At 38.7% G+C, this 16377-nt stretch overlaps 1 long non-coding RNA gene across 1 annotated transcript; it reads left to right on the top strand.

The window, feature by feature from the left end:
* Window positions 1-11436: 11436 nt before the first annotated feature.
* Window positions 11437-13576, top strand: LOC140500297 (uncharacterized). Its single transcript, XR_011965688.1, has 2 exons — window positions 11437-11555; window positions 12767-13576. It is a non-coding gene; the product is annotated as an uncharacterized lncRNA (long non-coding RNA).
* The last annotated feature ends 2801 nt before the right edge of the window (window positions 13577-16377 follow it).

Raw genomic sequence — 16377 nt, 5'->3', positions numbered from 1 at the left:
GGATTCAAGGAGGATTAGCACCTCCGGTGTGTTTGCCGAGCCCTTCAGGACTGCTCATCCACCTTTGGTGTCCACCTGACACTCAATTCTCATCTGTGGCTACAAGAAACTGTAGTATGTATATTGGCCCCACCCGGGTAAACCTGGGCAGATGGGCTAAAGCAGGTTGAGGGTAATCAATGGTAACCAACCCTTAAGAGAGTTAGGGGGATGTCTGCCCCAAACATATAAAGATTTCTTTGGATGGAATGGGTGGATGAGAACAGTTTGTTCCAGTGGCAGTAAAAGTGGCTAAAACAAGTGCTGTAATCAGACATTGAAGACCACAAAGTCATCTGCTGTAGCCCAGGGCACTGCCTGTTGTCCCAATTTTTGTCTTGCCAGTGGACTTCAGTGACTCTGGAAGCAAGAGTGAAGCTGATGACTTTGTGCAGCTCTGCCTCACTTAAATCCAATTCACCCAAGATATCATTGGTCCTCTTCGAGAACGAAGGAACAACATACACATATACATATATGTTGGCTCTCGTGAAAGAAAGTAAACTTGAGGTCAGGGATTGCTTCAGTTTCAGTTTTGTCCTTGTATCCTCAGCCACCTAGTATAGTCTGAATTAACACATAATAGATGCTTATTAAATGCCTCTGACTGACTGAAAAACCAATGGAGGTTTAAAACCTGAGTGATTAGAAGAAAAGTGGTGACTTATATGTATAATCTACACAGGAGAGAACAGTTTCACCTGGAGTTTGTGGGGCTAAGAAGTGAATGGGAGGAGAGAAAAAAAGATAATGAGTATAGATCGCTTTCTCTAGGAGTTTGGCTGAGAAAGGAAAGGGAGATAGAGGAGGATAGCCTTGGGGGATGGTAGAGTCAAATGAATATTTTTTTCTTTATTCCCATTCATTTTTTTAAATTGAATTATTTTATTTGTTTTCAGTGTTTCACAATCAGTTCCATATATCTTAGATTTTATTCCACTCCCTTCCCCTCATTTCCCCCCCTTCCCACTCCCTCCCTGAGATGGCATACAATCTTATATAGGTTCTACATGTACATTCCTATTAAATACATGTTGCCTAGAAGAATGAAAATGAATGGGAGAAAGCATAAAACAAAACAAAATGGTCTGTTTCTATCTGCGATTCAATTCCATAGTTCATTGTTTCTTGTAGCACAATAGTATTCCATTACAGTCATATACCACAACTTGTTCAGCCATTCCCTAATTAATGGGCATCCCCTTGATTTCCAGTTTTTGGCCACCACAAAGAGAGCTGCTAGAAATATTTTTGTACATGTGGGACCCTTTCCCATTTCTATGATCTCTTTGGGATAGAGTCCCAGAAGTGATATTGCTGTGTCAAAGGATATGCACATTTTTGTACCAGTGAAAATTTTTTAAGGATGGGTAGATCTGGACATGTTTGTAGGTAGGCAGCTGGGGAACCAGTTAAGAAGAAGCAGAAAATTAGAGTGGATGGGGATGATTAAATGGATTAAATAGACTAATCAGAGAGCTGGGATTAAGGACACAAGTAGAAGGAGGTGATCTGGAGAAAGGACAACCTTATCCTCTGAGATGAGAACAAACAAACCTCTTATTGCATCACAGAATTTAATTCTGGAAGGAACCAGTAATCATCTAGTAAAGGGATCTTTATCCTTTTTATGTCCTGAACCTGTTTGTTGGGCTGGTGATGCCCTGTAGGGCTGACCCTACACAAAATAATGCTTTTAAGTGCATAAAATAAGATCCCTGGGATTACAAAGGAAATCAAGCATGCTGAAAAGCATTTATCGAAATGTGTTTTTGAAAAGCTCACAGACCCCAGTTTAAGAACCACTGATCTAATAGCGTGTCATTCTTTAACACATAGGAAATTGAGGCCCAGAGAAGTGGGCACTTGGCCAGTCACACAGGTGGTAAACTGTAGAGCCAGTTCTTCGGCTCTAAATTTGAGGTTCTTTGTATCTGATGCCTGCTTTCTCATATACTGACCAATCAGAAGACCCCTGTTCCAATCCCGGCCCCCTTTACACAGATTGCACAAACCTCTCCATCCACCCAGAAATCCCCTCATATACAAATCAATCAATACTTATTAAACACCTACCAGGAACAGTGTTTAGTGCTGGAGATCCAAAAAGAGGTAAAAGACAGTCCCTCTCAACAAATCTTACAGATCACAAAAAATACCTTTGCCAAGAGCCATGTAATACATGATACCGAAGGGCCGCATGGGATAGTAAATGGAGGGCCTGCAGTGTCGAGGAAGGCTTGAGTTCAAATTCTTCCTCTCAAAATAAAATTCCCTACGGCTCCCAGTCAATAGTTGTGGGCAAATCACTTAACTTTTGATTGCGATAGACAGAAACAAAGAAAAAGAATTTAAATGCTTACAATGTGTCAGATACCATGCTAAGCAATTGTCACCTAGTAACTCTTTAATAGCATAAATTTCAAGAGTTATTGATCTGCACTAGAGGGAGGGACTTTCCATTCTAGGATTTCTCTATGTAAGTATAATGACAGGTCTGGGCTTCAAAAAAAAAAGAAACTAAACAAAATATTACATAGCTATATTAGAGAGTTACAGGGAGGTACAAGTTTTAGTGCGGTGAGAGGCAGAACACTATGATCACCAGGGGGCATCCCAGAGGGCTTCTTGGAGGAGGTGGTATTTGATTTGAGCTTTAAAAGATGGGGAGGGAGAACATTATAGAAACAGGGAACTGCATGAGCAAAAAGGCATGGAGGCAAGAAAGTTCAGGGTGTGCTCCGTGGTGTAAGGTAAATTGTCCAGTTTAGCCAAAGTATAAAGTACATGAGTAAAAGTATTATGAGACTAGAAAAGGTAGGGTGGCACCAGGTTATGGAGGGTCTTGAATACTAGATAAAATATCAGTATTACAGTAGTTCAAGCAGATAGTAATAAGGGCCTGATTTAATGTAATTTAAAATCAAGTGAGTAAGGAGGAGGATTTTTTTTTCCTTGACATTGCCTTTTGGATCTCCTTTAAGCCCCAAACAGGATGGGAAATATTCTAGGACCATTCTTGGGTTTGTCCTTTGTTGCCAAAGAAGACCATGACATCAGAGAAATGATGACACAACTTGCACTTGATTTTGTTTTGAGTGAGGGAGGACTGTGCAGGTCACCAGCCTCACTTCTCCTCCTGAGCCATCTGAATCCAGTGACCAGATATTCATCAGGATGACTGGAGATGACCCAGGATGCACTGGGAGACCTTAGGCCCTTTAGGCCAAGGTCTTTGCAGGTACTCACTCAGGGTGAGGCAAGGCCCATTCATTGAATAGGCCTGTTTAAGAAGTAGCCAGGGCTATGTGGCCCCTTTAATAATACCAAGAAAAAGAAAGACATCAGGCTGGGTGGGAAACAGCAACATTTATTATCGATGATCACTCTAAAGTTAGGAGGGTCAAGAGGAGCCCTTAGGCAGGGGCCCACCGCTGTCCCAGTTTCAGAGTGCAGTAGGTTTAAGATTTTGGGAGAGGATGGGGACCATTTTACCATAAATGGGACTGCCCCAGAGTCATGCTAATTCCTCTGTGACAGATGACAAGATAAAAATGGCTGCAATTTATTATCTGCTCTAGATTGGGGCTGGAGGGAGTCATAAAACTATTCTGAGCTCACTGCAAATCTGTTACCTAATGTCAACTGGGCCTTCACAGCTGCAAAGCAATCTTTCCATTCTTACCTGATCAGTTCTCTATTCCACTTACAACAGTAAATTTTTCTATTAGTGTTGATGGCACCACTATCTGTCAGATTATGTGGGCTTGACATTTTAATGTCTTGACTTCTCTTGCTCCCTCCACATATCTGATCAAGTTGCAAATCTGGTAATTTCTTTCTCTACATCTCTTGTATACATTCTCTTCTTTTCATTCAAATAGCCACCTCTTTAACTCAGGCTATTTAGTTATTTAGTTATTGGACTATTTAGTTATTGAATTGGTCTCTCTGCCTCAAGTCCAATCCATCTTCTGTTTAGCTACCAAAGTGATTTTCTTAAACTTTAAGTCCCTTCTTTCCCTTCAACAAACTGCAGTGGATCCCTGTTTTCTCTAGTATTAAATATTTCTCCATTTACTTTAACCAATGGTTTCAGGTATAAAAGGTATATTTTTAGCTGGTGGAGAACTCTTGTTTTCTTGGTGTTAATTTTCAAACCAAAATTAGCACAAGTGGCAAAGAATTGATTCATGTTCTGTTGCATCTCAGACTCGAGGCTGCATTGAATACACAATCATCTGTGAACAAAAAGTCATGCACCAGCTCTCCTTCTACTTTAGTCTCGGTTTGTAGCCTTTTCAAGTTAAATAATTTAATCACTGTGGTAGCTGACCTTGATGCTGTTTTTGTCCTCACTGAAGGGGTCTGACAGTATTGCTGAAAACATCATGCTAAAAAGCATGGGAGCAAGCACATAGCCTTGCTTCATCCCATTGGTGACAGGGATAGTTCGAGAGCAGCTTTCCAGGGATGCACATGTAGACAATGAGGTTGATGCACACATTGCCAGAGCTAACTCAGTGTTTGTGAGGCTCTGAAAGGAAGTGTGGGAAAGCAGAAGTATTAGGCTGCCTATCAAACTGAAGATCTACAAAGCCACTGTGCTCACCTCATTGTTGCATACCTATGACACCTGGAGAGTCTATCAGTACTATGTCAGGAAACCAAATCATTTCCATTTGAATTATTTTAGGAAAATTCTTAAGATCACCTGGCAAGATAAAGTATCAGACACTGAGGTCTTTTCTCTAGCTGAACTGCAAGCATGCAAACTGTATTGCAGAGAGCACAATTCTGAGGGGCAGGTCACGTTGTCCAAATGTCAGATGTACCTTTGCCTAAAAGACTATTTTATGGAGAACTCACACAAGACAAGCACTCACAGGATTGTCAGAAGAAATGATACAAGACACTCTCTAGGTCCTCTGAAGAACTTTGGAATGGATTGTGAGACATGGGAGACACTGGCACAGGACCATCCAGCATGGCATGCCCCCCATCAAAGAAGGGGTGGTAGCTGAAAAGAAGCATGGAATTTACAAATTTGGAGACATCTCACTCCCAAAAGAAGATACAGGCTACTTGTGCCAGACTTGTGATAGAGCCTTCTGAGCTTGTAGTGCTCTGATCAGTCACAGTTGAACATACTATACAGTGACTCCAAGATAGTGATGTCATTTGGGTCCTTTTCAAGTAGGAAGGATAACAACCAGGATTAAATATAAATACCTTTGTATGACATCAAAAATTTGTGACAGCCTGGCCTCTTTCTACCTTTTTAGCCTTCTTATACAATATTCCCCTTCATACTCTCTGCAATCCAGCTATACTGGCCTACTTGCTGTTCCTAAAACATCACACTCCATCTCCAGTTTCTGGCCTTACATTGCCTGACCCCATGGTGAACGCTCTTATTCCTCACTTCTGCATCTTAGAAACCCTGGCTTCCAATTTGGAACGATGCCCAAAGGGTTATAAAGCCGTGCATACCCTTTGATCTGGCAATACCACTACTAAGTCTGTATCCCAAAGAAATTAAAAAAAAAAAGGAGGAGGGACTTATTTGTACAGAAATATTTATAGCAGCTCTTTTTGTGATGGCAGGGATACTCATCAACTGGGGAATAACTAAATAAGTTGTGGTATATAAATATGGTATATTTAGTGGTATATACCACTAAATAATATGTGGTATACTACATATTATTGTTCTTTCATAAGTGACAAGCAGGATGACTTCAGGAAAACCTGCAAAGACTTACATGAACTGATGCAAAGTGAAGTGAGCAGAACCAGAACATTGTACGTTACAATATTACAAAATTAACATTGCAACAGTAACAGCAATATTATCTGATGAACAACTGTGAATGACTTAGCTACTCTTAGCCATACAGTGATTCAAGAGGATCCCAAAGGACGCATGATGAAAAATGCTATCCATCTCCAGAGAAAGAACTGATGGCATCTGAATACAGATGAAAGCATGCTATTTTCTCCTTCCTGCCTCCCTCCCTCCCTCCCTTCTTTCTTTCTTTCTTTTTCTTTCTTCCTTCCTTTCTTCCTTTCTTTTGGCATTCAAGTTTTCTTCCACAAAATAATTAATATGGAAATATGTTTTATATGTTTGCACATATGTAACTTATATCAGATTGCTTAATGTCTCAGGGAGGGGGGAGGGAGAAATAAAATTTGGAACTCAAAACTTAAAAAAAAACCCTGAATGTTAAAATTGTTTTTACATGTAATTGGGGAAATAATATTGTTTTATAAAAATAATCCCTGACTTCCTTCAGGACTCAGTTCAAATGCCTTCTTCTACAGAGGAACTTTCCTTGACATCCCCTCCTCCGTTTTACAGTTGAGGAAATTGACAAATGGAGGTTAAATGACTTGCCCAGGGTCACACAGTTAGTAAGTATTTGAGGCTGGATTTGAACTGAGGTCTTCCTATCTGTAGGCCCAGTACTCTGTATACTGTGACACCAGCTGCTTCCTACAGTTATAGCAGGGAGTTTGAAAAAAAAAATTGATGCCTCATGCCTTCATATGGGAGAAGAAAATGAAAAGTAGTTGTCACTCTTAGTGGAAAAGTTCAAGCTTTCTCAGGCTTTGATTGTGCTCTATGGGCCATAAGCATTATCTCATATCATATGTATAGTCCATGTGGAAAGCACAGGAAGAGAGGAGGCCTTCACTGGTGGCTCAGATTCTGCATGCTGAGTTACTCCAAAGTCTTTGACTGGATTTTAATTATGTGTAGTTGTCTCCTCAGATATCTAAAGGAGACTAAGCAATTCAGATCTCAGCACCCTTGTCACTCAAGGGTGGTGTTTGGGGAAAGAGAGAAGGGAATTGAAGAATTGGAGTGGAGGTGAAATCAATAGGACTTGTTAACTAATTGGATATGACAGGTGAGGGAAGAATCAACCAAGTTGTTAAATATGGGATACTAGGTGAATGGTGGTGACAGAAATGTCAGAAGAAGGAGTAAATTTAGGGGAAAAGATAGATAAAACAAAAAACTTCATCTTGGACTGAGATGCCAATGGAACAACCAGGTAGAGGTCCAATCTGGAGCTCAGGAAAGAGGATAAGTAAATGCAAAGATTTGGTAATTGAAGCTTTGGAAAGGAAGATTGAAAAGCAGTAAGGACAAGCCCAAGCGAACATCCACAATTAGGGGGTTGAGAAGAGAGTAAAGAACCCTGGAAGGAGCAGTTATAAACATTGAAGGAAAACCACAGTTTTGTGGTGAATTGAAAGTCTAGGGAGGAGAGGATATTCAGAGTGAGCTACAGAGAAATCAAGGAAAATGAAGCTGAAAAAGGATATTAGATTTAGTGATTAGGAGTTTATTGGTGACCCAAAAGTCACCCAGTGAAAGCACTTCTTAGAGTTCAATAGACGGAGGGTGGGAGCCAGATTGCAAAAGAAGAGTGGTCACTGGTAAGGGGAGTTATCAGGTACAAAAATCTGAATTTGCTCTTGGAGGAAGAAAACTACAATGAAATCAAATTTTAATATATATATATATATATGTATGTATAATGTATACACACACACACACACACACACACACACACACACACACACACACAGTGCCCACCATGATTTATGTTATGTATTGGGAATATAGAAATTTTAAAAAAATCATGAAATTGTCCCTCCCCTCAAGGAGCTTACATTCTATGGATGGGTAGATGGAAAATATACTATGTACATAGATTACAGCAACCATGTAGATAGGTGGAACCTCCCTTTTGCATTTTTTTCTGATTTTATCCAGAACTTTGAGCTCCACTGGAGGGGGCGGGGAGGGGGAGGGGGGGAGATCTGGGAAGTTCCCAGAACTAAAACTAAGGCAGGAGATACAAAATGTCATGCTGAATAGGGTGCTTTATTTTCAAAATTATTTTTATTTTGAACTTAAACACCCCAAAACAAGTATTTTCATATGTACAGCAGAACTCCAAAAGTGGATTCTATATGACAGAGTCTCCATTTCACTCCATTTGCTTTAAAAAAATTTTTTTTTTTAGCAAATTGCATACTTTGCTTTCAAAATTATTCTGCTTTGTTTTCATTGAAAAAAATGTTTCAACTGCTCTCTTTTTCTTATGGGACATCTTTATTGATAACCCCACCTCTCTCACACTCCCTCCTTACTTTTCACTCCTATAAAAAAACTCTAGATAAAAGAAAAAGAAACCTGTTTTAACAAATGCTCTTGGTCAGGCAAAGCAAATGCCCACAGTGGCAATGTCCAAAAATGTATGTCTTGGAACTTTCAGTCCATCACCTCTCTGTCAGCTGGTGAGTAACAGCTTCATCACAGGTCCTCTGGAGACATGGTTAGTCATTGCTCTGATCAGAGTCCTTTTTCAACATTAATTTTTTATTATTCTACTGAAAAAGTCTTAAGTAAAAATATCTTACAGCATTTTCTCTGTGCTACAAGAGTTCAGAGTAGTGGGAGATTAGAAATTGAGTTCTCTCATCATAAACATCATAGCTTTTGATGTAAGGATAATGAATGGGAATATGTGGTAAAATTCAACAAATATTTCTAATATTGAAAATTATATATAGTATTATTTTAGTCCTCATCTGCATCCATTAATACAGATAATAATATACAATTATATATTATATATTTACATAGATAATATATAATAGTATATTTATATATAATATATAATAATAGTTACTATAAGCTTGGTTATAATTTAATATATAAGCTTGATATGACTGAGGACCTCTTATTTTGCATAGTTTTAGAGCAGTTTTTCAAAGTTTTTTTCCTTCATAGTGTCATCCTTATATAAAACTGTTCTGTTTTTGCAGACTTCACTCTTTATCCATTTATACTACTCTGAAATCATCTCTTTCATCATTTTTTACAGCATAATAATTTTTACTACATTCATTTATTTAGCTATTCCCTAATTAATGGGCACCTCCTTTGATTCTAGTTTTTTTCCCCCTTTCCTTTTATTCTTCCCTTCGGGATCAAGAAATCTGTTTTCCCAGTGACTGTTCTGTCCTTGGTATCATCCTCTGTCTTGATGTGCATCCCACCCACCCCACCCCCAGTTCTCACTTTTGTCATTGTTGAATTTGATGTATTTTTAAAAATGTATTTAATATTTTATTTTTCCCCAGTTACATGTAAAAACACTTTTAACATTCATTAAAAAAAACTCTGAGATCCAAATTCTCTCCCTTCCTCCCTTCTCACCCCAACCCCCATTGAAGTGGCAAATCCCTGTTAGCAGTGGTGGGTGCTAACTGTTTATAAATTTTATCTGTTTCAAAACAGGATTACATATTGAATAGAACAATTTGTGTTCTTCTAAATAATTTTGATTTGCCCTAGGATTTTGAACCGATGAGATTTAATCTTCAGCCATACGTAAATAAACAGAAACAATATAATAGCCCAAATTTAAAAAAATCAAATGAACAAGTGAACTCTAGTGATTATTTTGCATGCACATGTGCTTATGTGCATACAAACACACACACGTTCATAAGCTTGAGTTTTAAGATAAATGAGTGTTAAGTAATTGAGATATTTTAATAGAAACATAGCTCTCCTTGAACATCTTTAGTAAATTGATTTGAACAAAACAAATTCTAATAACCTCACCTCATTTCATCAAACACAGGGATATCACCTTGTTGAGGTGCAAGGTGTGTGTCATGGTTTCATCGTCTACAAAGAATTTGACTTAGACGGTCTCTAAATCAAGCAAGGACATTTATTCAGGGTGATGTACCTGGCGGATTCTTCTTAAGAGAGACAGCAGCCCAATTTCCAATTCTTTACCACCACAAAGAGAGCTGCTATAAAAATTTTTGAACATATAAGTCCTTTTCCTTTTTCTCTGATCTCTTTGGGGTATAGACCTACTAATGGCAATACTGTGTCAAAGGGCATGCACAGTTTTATAATCCTTTGGGCATATTTCCAAATTGTCGTCCAGAATGACTGGACTAGTTCATAACTCAACTAACAGTTTATTAGTATATCTATTTTCCCTCAATGCCTCCAGCATTTGTCATTTTGAAGTGGTACCTCAGAGTTGTTTTAATACTTATCAGTAGTGATTTAGAGCATTTTTTTTTCATATGACTATAAATAGCTTTGATTTCTTCTTCTGGAAACTGTCTGTTCATATCCTCTGACCACTTATCAACTGGGGCATGGCACTTATTTTTATAAATTTGACTCAGTTCCCTAGATATTTGAGAAATGAAGCCTTTATCAGAGAAATTGGTTGAAAAAATTTTGGATATTACTTCACTGTCTATGGTAGGTTGTAGCAAAACAGTTTTCCTGATTATATCTTTTAATTAGGTATATTTTTGGTTTTTCTTAGTCTGAGATCATGATTACTACCCATTTCATTTCGACTGAAGCATAATAGCTCTTTATTTGGATTATGTCTCTTTCTATTTCAAGTGTGTCCCTTGTAAACAACATAATATCGGATTCTGATTTTTAATCTGTTCTGCTAGCTGCTTCAGTTTTATGTGTGAGCTCATTGTATTTGCATTCACAGTAATGATTACTGGGTATTTCTCTCCATCTTATTTCCTTATGCTTATTCATCTCTCTTTTTATACTATCCCTCCTCAAGAATTTGTTTTACTTTTCATTATTGACTCCCTTAATAGCCCTCTCTTTTATCACCCCCTCCCTATCTTATTCTTTTCCACTCCTGATTGGTTGGTTGTTGTCCTTCCTTCTCAAAGAGGATCAAAATGACATCACTATGTTGGAATCAAGGTATAGCATGTCCTACTGTGGCTGATCAGAGAAATATGATCTCAGAAGGCTCTACTGCAGGTCTGGCACAAAATTGTCCACATGAACTTTTGAAGTGGAGATGACCTTAAATTTGTGCTTGTCATGTTTCTTTTTAGCTACTGCAATTCTGCTTCACTCATAGAGAACAGTGCCTTCTTTGATATGGACATTCCATGCTGGGCAGTCCTATGCTAGTGTCTCCCATGACACACAATCAATTCCAAAGTTCTTCAGAGAGATCTTGAGAGTGTCCTTGAATCTCTTTCAACTTTCATGTGAACGCTTGCCTTGTTCTCCATAAAAAAGTCTTTTTGGCAAGGGTACATTTGGCATTTGAACAAGGTGGCCAGCCCATCAGTGTTGTGCTCTCTAAAGTAGAGTTTGAATGCTTGGCAGTTCAGCTACACAAAGGACCTCAGTCCTTATCCTGCCAGGTGATCTTCAGAACCTTCTTAAGACAATTCAAATGGGAGTGATTCAGTTTCCTGGCATGGCACTGGTACATTGTCCAGATTTCACAGACATACAACAATGAGGTCAGTACAGTGGCTCTGTAGACCATCAGTTTGGTAGTCAGACTAATACCTCTTCTCTCCCACACTTTTCCTTTGCAGCCTTCCAAACACAAGCTAGCTCTGGCCATGTGTGCATCAACCTCATCATCTATGTGTACAATCCTGCAAAGTATACTGCCAAGGTAAGTGAATTTATCCACAGCATTCAATATTTCTCAATTTGCTGTAACCAGTGCTTCCATGGATGGATGGTGTGGTGTTGTCTGGTGGCAAAAATGTTTTCTTGGTGTTGGTAGGACAAAATGAGCACAAGCAGCAGAGAACTGATCCATACTTTGTTGCATCTAGGCCTCAGAGGCTTATTGAGTACACAATTATCTGGGAACAAAAAGTCATGCACCAACTCACCCCCTACTTTAGTCCTGCCTTATAGACTTTTCAAGTTAAATAATTACTATCAGTGTGGTAGTTGACCTTGATGTCATTTTCATCCTCTTTGAAAGTATCTGACAACATTAGTGAAAACATTATGCTAAAAAGCATGGGAGCAAGCACATAATCCTGCTTCACTCAGTGCAAGAGCATTATCTATTATCCAGAATCTGTGCAAGCATGCCATCATGAAAGTGATGTATAATACTGATAAATTTCTCCAGGCAACCAAATTTTGCCATAATTTTCCACAAGCCCTCATGATGGACAATAGCAAAGACCTTGGTCAGATCAATGAATGTTGTGTACAAACCTCTATTCTGTTCCTAGTATATTTCCTTATTCACCATTTCTCAGCCCTTCCTGAAGCTGGCTCTTGGGTAGATGACCATCTTCCAGGTGAAGAATCAGCTTATTAAGAAGGGCCTGAGCAAGAATCTTGCCAGCAGTGACTAGCACACACACACACACACACACACACACACACACACACACACACACACACACACACACACACACACACACACACACACACACGGCTGTGTCTTAATTCCTTTTCTTTTAGAGAGGGGCAATGGGGGCATTCTTGAATTCCTGGGGGAAATAACCTCCTCTTGCCATATAACCCATATAACTTTCAACTATTTTTTTTTTGTATGATCAGTGGGACCCCATGCCTTGTAAATCTCAGCTGGAATAGAATCAGCGCAGGACTGCTGAATGTCACTGCTGCTTCAGTCCAGTGAGAAGATGACTCTGTGGCCTGGGCCACATGTGTGCAGGGTTGTGACTATTGTTCCCAGTGTATCCACACCTGCTGCTTTGTCATTAATCTCTTGCCACAGGACTCTGAGTCAGGCAAAAATGTTAAATGGTATGGGCAATGTCTTTTGCTCATGGAAGAATTGGATGTAAGTGAGGCAGAGTTGCACAAAGTCATCAGCCTCATTCTGTCTTTCAGAATCATTGGAGTCCAGAAGCAAGACAAAGTCAAGATGACTGGTGATGGCTCAGGATGCAGTGAATGATCTTAGCATCTTCAAAGTCTAACCAAGCTCTAAGCACTCCACAGTGCCACTTTCATTTGCCTTCTTGGCCCTTGGAACAAATTATTCTCTTCTCATTGAGCCAGGGGAAGTCTTTATATTCTTGGAATAGATACCTCCCTAACTTACCAAAGGGTTTGAGACCCCTCAGTTACCCTCAACTTGGTTTAGCCCATCTGCCAAAATGGTTTATTGGAGTGTGGCTGCTGCACATGCTACACATGGCTTCTTGGAGCCACAAGTGAGAGTGAATCAGGTGGATACCAAAGGTGGAACACAGCCCTGAAAAGTATTTAGAAGCCCTCACATCAGAGGTCCTGGTCTTCCTTGAATACACTCCTTACCCCAACTATTTCCCTATTGAGTCAGATAGATTTTTATACCTGAGTGTGATATGTAATCTTCCCTTTTTAAAATAATTCCAATGAGAGTGATGTTGAGCATTGTCCCCCTCCCCATTTTCCCCTTTACTGTAAAAGTTCTTCCTTGCATTCCTCTATTATGTGAGAAAATTTCCCTATTTTACCTCTCCCTTCTTCCTTGTCCCCATGCACCCCTCTTTCTCATTCTTTCATTTTTTTATGTGGGAGGGGGATCATCCCAACACATTCATTCGTCATCAACTCACATTCATGCTTTCTGTCTTCAAACCTTTAATAATGCTAAAGTTCTTAAGAGTTAAATGTATCATTTTCCCATATAGGAATATAAACAGTTTAAATATATTAAGTCCATTGTGATTTCTCTTTCATCTTTACCTTTCTGTGCTTCTCTTGACTCTTGTATTTGAAAATCAAATTTCCTATTCAGCTCTGTTTTTTTCATCAGGAATACTTGAAAGCCCTCTATTTCATTAAATGTCCATCAAATGTCTCCCCTAAGGATTATACTGTCTTGCTGGATATAGTATTCTTGATTGTAATTTTAGCTCCTTTGTCTTCGAGAAAATCGTACTCCAAGCCTTCTACTCCTTTAACTTGATAGCTGATAAATCTTGTGTGATCCTAGATGTCATTCCACAATATTTGATGGTTTCTTTTTGGTTGCTTGAAATATTTTCTCTTTGACCTGAAAGCTCTGGAATTTGGCTATAATTTTCCTAGAGTTTTGGTTTTGGGATCTCATTCAGGTAGTGATCGGTTGATTCTTTTCATTTCTATTTTACCTTTTGGGTCTAAGATATTGGGGAATTTTTCCTTGATAATTTCTTGAACTATGATGCCAGCATCTTCTTTTGATCCTTTAAGCTTTCCAGTAGTCCAGTAATTCTCAAATTATCACTCATCAATATAGTTTCTAGATCAGTTGGTTTTCTAATGAGATATTTCACATTTTCTTCTATTTTTCATCCTTTTCATTCTTTTTATTATTTCTTGATTTCTCATAAAGTCATTAGCTTCCACTTGCTCAGTTCTAATTTTTAAAGAATGATTTTCTTCAGTGAGCTTTTATATCTCTTTTTCCATTTGGCCAATTCTACTTTTTTAAGGATTTCTTTTCTTTAGTTAATTTTTGTGCCTTTTTTCCCATTTGGCCAATTCTGCTTTTTAAGGCATTATTCTCCTCATTGGATTTTTGTTTTTTTTTACCATTTTGTCTATTTTGTTTTTTAAAGTGTTATGTTTTTTCAGTGTTTTTTGATCCTCTTTTGCCAAAATGTTGGCCTTTTTTTAGTGCGTGTGATTTTCTTGCTTCACTATCATTTCTCTTCCCAGTTTTTCTTCTACCTCTCTTACTTGATTTTAAAAATCTTTTTTGAGCTTTTTTATGGCCTATGACCAATTCACATTTTTCTTTGAGGCTTTGGATATATCAGCTTTGACTTTGTTGTCTCCTGAGTTTTTGTTTTGATCTTTTTTGTCATCATAGAACTTTCCATAGTCAGATTTTTTCTGTTCACTCATTTTCCCAGTCTATTTCTTGATTTTTAATTCTTTGTTAAAGTGAGGCTCTGCTTCCAGGGTGGAGGGCAAAAGCTTTTGGGGTTTTGTGCAGCTATTTTCAGAGATACTTCTAGGGACTTGTACATTTTTAGTTCTTCCAAAGTGATATGATCTAAGGAAAGGTGTGTTTACTACTCTCCTAGCCTGTGCTCTGGTCTGTGAGTGACCACAAATACTCTTTTCTGCCCTGGAACTGTGACAAAGGTCCCTGCTCCACAGTGACTGCAAGGTCTTGTGTGCTACTGCTCCTCCTCACACCTGGGATTGCCCCCCAGGACTGTGACCTGACATCAAAGTATGGGTAAAGCAACAGAGTCCTGCCCCCAGTGCTAGCAAAGAGAAAGCAATCATCTCCTTCAGACCAGTTGTTTGACCTCCTTACTGTCTGTTGCTTGAGGGTTGTGGAGGCAGCTACTGCTGATGCTGATTTAGGTGCTCCCAAGGCCTATTCCTGGTTTGTTGAGGCCTGGTTGGCACTCGAACAGCCTACATTAAACTGTGCTCCACTCTCAGTCCAGTGTGAGAGACCTTTCTTTCTGACCCTCTGAATTGTCTTGGGCTGAAAAATTCCTTACCCTGCCCCTCTGTGGATTCTGCTGCTCCAGAATTTGTCCTGAGGCATTATTTAAAGTTATTCAGAGGGCTCAGGTGAGTCCCTGACTTTTCTCTGCCATCTTGGCTGCATTCCCTGTTAATTCTCTTTTCATAATTTTCTGGCATCACTCTCATTTCTTTTCATTTGTTTGTTTTTTAGTCCAATTTCTTAAAAAAATTTTTATTAAATATCTCCCAATTTTATATATTATATATAATGTTTAACATTATATTTTTTAGAGACTTGAGTTCCACTATGCCCAACGGTCTATAAAACTGTGAACACCCTTTAATTTAGCAATACCATTTCTAGGTATATATCTTAAAGAGATTTTTAAAAAAGGAAAAAGGACCTACTTGTATAAAAATACTTATAGCGGTTCTGTTTGTGGTGGAAAAGAATGGAAAACTGAGGGATGCCCATCAATTGAGAAAGGCTAAACAAGTTGTTGTATATGATTGTGATGGAGCATTATTGTGTTCTAAGAAATGATAAGTAGGATGATTTCAGAAAAACCTGGAAAGATTTACATGAACTGCTGCAACTGTTTGTCCTTTGTTCTTGAAGAAGACCATAACATCAGGGAGGCGATACCACAACATGCAAGTGAATTGGATTTAAGTGAGAGAGGGCTGTGCAAAGTCATCAGCCTTACTTTATTCTCCTTAGCCATCTGAGTCCAGTGGCCAGATATGGATCTGGACAACTGGAGATGAACTAGGACTTTGGCCTTTTCAAGCTAAGGTGTTTAACAGGTCTCAGTTTGCCTGAGGCAGTGCCCATTCAGTGATTAAGGTTTAATAAAAAATGAGGCAAAGAATGGTCTCTTTAAGAAAAATAGATCTGGGAGGGGAAAACCTCCCTTCTCTTCTCATTCAGTTTCTCCAGAAATCTACCATATCTAACTTTTCTAAGACTGTTCATCTCCTTGACTTCTTTATTAAATTTATGGTTAGATTTATCTAATGCTGAGAGAAGAAAGTTGAGG

Source organism: Notamacropus eugenii, chromosome 4, assembly GCF_028372415.1.
Source record: "Notamacropus eugenii isolate mMacEug1 chromosome 4, mMacEug1.pri_v2, whole genome shotgun sequence".
Classification (NCBI taxonomy): domain Eukaryota; kingdom Metazoa; phylum Chordata; class Mammalia; order Diprotodontia; family Macropodidae; genus Notamacropus; species Notamacropus eugenii.
The sequence above is the reverse complement of the archived record's forward strand: the minus strand, read 5'-3'. Positions and strand labels throughout refer to the sequence as shown.